Source organism: Gekko japonicus, unplaced genomic scaffold (assembly GCF_001447785.1).
Source record: "Gekko japonicus isolate JY-2015 unplaced genomic scaffold, Gekko_japonicus_V1.1 scaffold709, whole genome shotgun sequence".
Lineage (NCBI taxonomy): Eukaryota > Metazoa > Chordata > Lepidosauria > Squamata > Gekkonidae > Gekko > Gekko japonicus.
The window spans coordinates 65,296-70,668 of NW_015169796.1; positions in this window are offsets into that span (position 1 = coordinate 65,296).

Here is a 5,373-nt window from a genome sequence, read left to right on the forward strand (position 1 = left end):
TCTGCATGCCAAGCAGGATTAGGGGTTAGCTCTAAGCACCTGCCTTTCCACTTCTGCACATGGAGGTTTATGCCATTTTAGCTATCGAGTTGGTTCAATCTCCATGAGTCTGGCTAATCCTCTTTTAAAGCCATTTCATTAGCTACCAGAATGTTCTGTGGCCACGAGTGCCATACAGTGATTATGTGTGAGGAAGTAGGGGTGTCTTACCTTGAATCTACTCTCCATCATCTTTTTTTGGTGGCCCCAATTTCTCATGTTATGGGAAAGGGCACAAACACATGTTCACACATGCAAATTTGAAGTAACAAGGAAAAAGAGTGTCTCTGAGCATATGGAGTTTATACTACCATTTCAGTGACCACAATCCTTAGTGTATTTTCAAAACAGTGTTCCTGGTAGCCATTTTATTTTGTGGCTTAAATTGTGGTTTTTAATGTGTGGTTTTATGTTTTTGTCTAATTTATTTTATGTATTTTATTAATACTGTAAGCTCTGTGTGGAAGAATGATGGCTAGTAAATATTTTAAATAAATTAATACACATTGGTTTAAAATAAAATCCATAAACGACAGTTATATTAAGACCAACAAGAATGACACAAAACCGTGTGTATGTTTTTGAATTCTCTGTAGCTCTTCATTAAGTTAGATGTTTAAAATGGGGGGGGGGGGGTTTCCAGCTCCTGGCTGGAGATATTTGAGAGGCAAGCATCCCGGGGCATAGAAGAACAATAACAACCACTGCTGTGAATATAAAATTTAGAATGTGTGTGTGTTTTTAATGTCCAGCCTGATGGAACTGCAGGAACTTGAAAATGTGCACACCGTTTTGTATCATTTTCCTTGATACACAGTGTTATATGGATTTTGGTTTTGGACACAATAATCCCTCAATTTCTGAAACGGCTTGTTATCAAATCTGTCCAGTAGAGGTCCTTACATGCAAATAAACCCTTGGCTTGATTTATAACCAGATTTTAAAACTGAGACCTTTCTTATACCTCTCCCCGTTTATTTTATCTGCAGGCGGGCACATGCCTGTGCCCAGATCTCCTCAATGGAGGTTTCGCCCTCCTTGTTCATAAACCAGATCAAACCCTATTTCTAAAGGCAGGCTAAAAGCGCAACGCATGAACAAGAAGACTTCAGGCTTTTCCTGATCTGAATAGACCATTTTGTACAACAGAAGCTTTCTCTGCAAAGGAGCTTTGTTTTGACCCAGTAGCTCAGCATGTGAAAAGTACAATTAATTACCTTGTCAATATCAGCCTTAGGAAACAGAACAAAAATCAAAGCAAAAGTGGTAGATTTTTTTTTTGGTAAGAGAGAGACTTCAGCCCCACTATCAGCACCATCTTAGTCAAACATTGAGAGGTGTGTATTTCTGAATGCTGTCTTCTCCTGCCTCCACCTCCTCATTCTCTACCTGACCAGACATAGATCACCATTCTTCCAAGGACAAGAAAGATATTGGGGAGATATTGATTCCTATTATATTTCAAAGACAATCTGCATTTGCTTGTGGCAACTAGTTATTATGTCCGCAAGCATATCTACTGTGGGTTAATATTCTGCACAGCGTGAGGTAGGTACGTCAGCAGCCTACGCACATGGAGAATGCACTTGATGCGAAGAAGTTGACACTTTTGAAACAAACTGTCATCTTGTCAGGTGAATCAACCTTTTCTTAACACAAGTAGATGACACGTTTGATCCTCAGAAAAAGCAATGTTCCTGCTTCTGGACACACAAGCCAAAGGGCCACATGTCCTACAGAGGAAGGTGCCAATAAGGCCTGTAGCAACAGTGGGGCATTTTGGGTCTCTGCCCCCTCAAATGTGAGGCACGCCCCACAACATCTGCTGCCCTCCTCCTCCTCCTGTGACATTAAAAGGGCCCTCCAGCTGAGTGGTGGGAGCACATGGCCCGCCAATCAGCTGGTAGGCCCTTTAAATCTTGCAGCCACCCTCTCCTTCCCCTCCTCCAAGATTTAAATGGCCCACCAGATGATCAGGGAGCCCTTTAAATCTTGCAGGTGAGCAAGAGGGGTGGCTGCCAGCCTCACACCTTCCCTGAACTTCAAGCACTGCTTGGGCAGCCCCTGCTAGAAAAACCGCATTTAAATGGAACCCTTTAAATGCTGTTTTGCTAGCGGGGGCTGCCCGTGCCTGATCTCCATGCATGAAATCACCACTTGGAGTTCAGGGGAGGTATGTGGCCACCCCTCTCCCCTGCCACCCCGCAAAATTTCCCCATGCTCCATCAACCCAGAATTTCTGGCTATGGGGCTGCTGCCAATACCACTGGGTGGAATGTCCTTTTTGAAGAGGTCAGGCAGTTTCCCATGCTTCTATCATTCCACAGAATGCGTAAAATGGAACTGGTCAGGAGGACCTCTTTATGAAGGGTCACACCATTTGTCCAGGGTAAGAGGGTCACAGTTAATGCTGTTGAAATTTTGAGTAATTTTAATCGCTTTCCTCACTGTATGAATTGTAGTCGCACCATTTTGGGGTGCAGTTTTATTGCATCATTGTATGCATCATGATGCTCATTGCATTCTTTTTAACTGTATAATCCACCTTAAGTCTCAGGGAGAAAGATGAACCATAAAGGAAATACGCACAAGGGGGCACGATTAGGATGATTTTCTGTATGCACAGGGCTGGATAATAAGGCCAAACTATGACATGGGAGATCTGTGGTGTCCTATCCTGCGTCTTTAATTTAATAGCAGCTGTTGGAGAGAGGAGTGGGACAGGTAGTACTGCTGTGGTTAAGCCTTTCATGCCATTTCCCAGATCTAAATCACATATATATACATGCTAGGGAGGAAACAGTATAGGCATCTGCATATTGTGCATGGGTAGATTGACTGGATTTTTACTTCTTGAGGCTAATAGCAGCCTGAGGAATTGATTTCACTGAGGAAAACAGCACAGGGGAAAGAGCTAAGAGAAACTTGCCCCCTGATCCAATTACAGTTCATCCCCACCCCCACCTCCAACTCCATTTAAACTACATTTTAAATCACAAGATCCAAACACAGCCCTGACCTGGATAGCCCAGGCAAGCCCAATCTTGTCAGATCTCGGAAGCTAAGCTGGGTCGACTCTGGCAAGTACTTGGATCGGAGACCTCCTTGGAATACCAGTAGTCGGGAGGTGGGGGCAGGCTTTATTCAGCCACCTCTCTAAATATCCTCCTGGCCCCCAGTAAGGATCAGTCACCAGAGGTTGCCATGACTTCCAGGTGCACACAAACTCACACAAATATATAAAAAAAGACAAGATCCAAACACAGATCTCAAGTGTTGTGTCTGCTTTGGCATTTAGGTGGGTGTTCAAATTCAGGCCGCACATACAAGGGACCCATCAGATCCTCCTCACACACACGCACCCTTGAACTTGGGCATGACTGAATGAGCGTGAACTGTTCCGCATGTTCCACTGGATTTCTGCTGCTGTTGCAGACATCTTCCACACTTAACCCAAGTGGAGATGCTGTGGCTCCATGGTAGAGCCTCTGCTTGGAATGCAGAAGGTCCCAGATCAAACCCAGGCACCTCCAGTTAAAAGGACTGGGTATTCAGATCTTAAAGTCTTTTGGAGACTTTTGGAGTCTTTAAGCAGCTTGGGAGGAAGGGCACACAAAACTAAATAGAAGCCTTCACCTTCTGATCCTTCGTGTCACAAAGGAGTTAATAAAATGTCTGTTAAATAGCTGATGTAATGTAACTTTAAAACAAAAGAGGAAGACTGGTAAAGGTAAAGGTTTGCCTTGCTCTAAAGTCAGTTGAATCCGACTCTAGGGTTGCGGTGCTCATCTCTGTTTCCAAGACAAAGAGCCAGCACTGTCCGAAGACTTCTCAATGGTCATGTGGCTGGCATGATTAGACGCCGAGGCGCATGGAATGCTGTTACCTTCCCACCGAAGTGGTATCTATTTGTCTACTTGCAATTTCTTGCTTTCAAACTGCTAGGTTGGCAGGAGCTGGAACCAGAGACGGGAGCTCACTCCGTCATGCGGCACTCGGGTCTCGAACTGCTGAACTACCGACCTTCCACCCTGCAGTTCAGCGTCTTAACCACTGAGCCACCGCAGCTCCTAAAAGGAAGACTATGGACTAATAAAACACAAAAGAAGATAAAATCTGTTTGAAAACTTGCAGAGCTACGGAGCTGTGATTTCTGCCTCCTCATACCACATCATGCCCAAAGGACTGGGTAGTAAGGGATGTGAAAGACCTCTGCCTGAGACCCTGGAGAGACTATCTGATAGACTATTGGGCCTGAGTCATCATCAGGCAGCTTCTTGTGTTTGTCATTTACGCCAGGGAAGGGCTCCTCCTGCCTCTTCCAGTCATTTCCCACTGCATCACTTACCCAGAAGGCTGAGAAGCAACTACAAAGGACATGCGTCTGCATTAGCCCCCTGTAGCCTTTCGAGAAGTCAGCCCCAGCATTCCGAATGCCCCTTGCGCATTTAATAACAGAGATCTTCTTTGTCTCCAGACAAATCCCCGTTTTGCTGCTGCATTCCTGTGTCACTCTCATTGCCTAGAGGGCCACGAGGGAGACTCATGGTTAGAAACACTCATTTGCTGGAAGGCAGCCAAGCTCTCGGCATTTCCAGCGTTTTCATTTGTCATCTGAGGGCAGGTCGTCTCTGATGACCCTTCCCCTCGCTCCTCTGGAAACCTGACAGCATTATTAAGCGTCACCTGGTTCCCTTCCCAGTCTTGCGCCTTTGACTGTGCCAAGCGGAAATTGCAGCTCTTTGGGTGACACAGACAGGGAGAGATGCAATCAGTCCTGGGCACAGGCTGGTCTTCTTTGCAATTTATCCTGGCGGAGATGTGATGTGTGGGCGATGATCTTGTGCGCAGTATTTGTGAGGTGTGTTTGATGAGGAGGGCAGCCCCAAAGCCTTCTAGGATTCAGCAAATCTAGGTCAAAGACTCTTCTCATACAACAGTCTTCACAAATCCCCCACAGAGGTTTCTATCAGAAATGAAAGCGCGAAGGCATCAATGCTATATATGATAAATCACACGTCTCAGAACAGCATACCAACCTAGTCCCGGGTGGTGTTACTTTGCTACTTTGACCCAAGTCAAAGTTATCTCATTGTCTTTATTGGGAAGAGTGGTTTCATGGTGTTACAATCTACCAATTAAGATCTTTTTTTTTCAAGCCAGAGTCTCTATACCTTTACTTGCGGAGGTTGGCAGCAACAGGGTCTTTCAGTGGTGGCATCTTACCTTTGGAATTCTTCTCCCTCTTGAGGCTCACCTGGCACCTGCCTTACTTTCCTTTGGGAGCCAGGTCAAAACATGCCTCCCCCCAGGGGTCGTTTCGTAGAAAAAGAG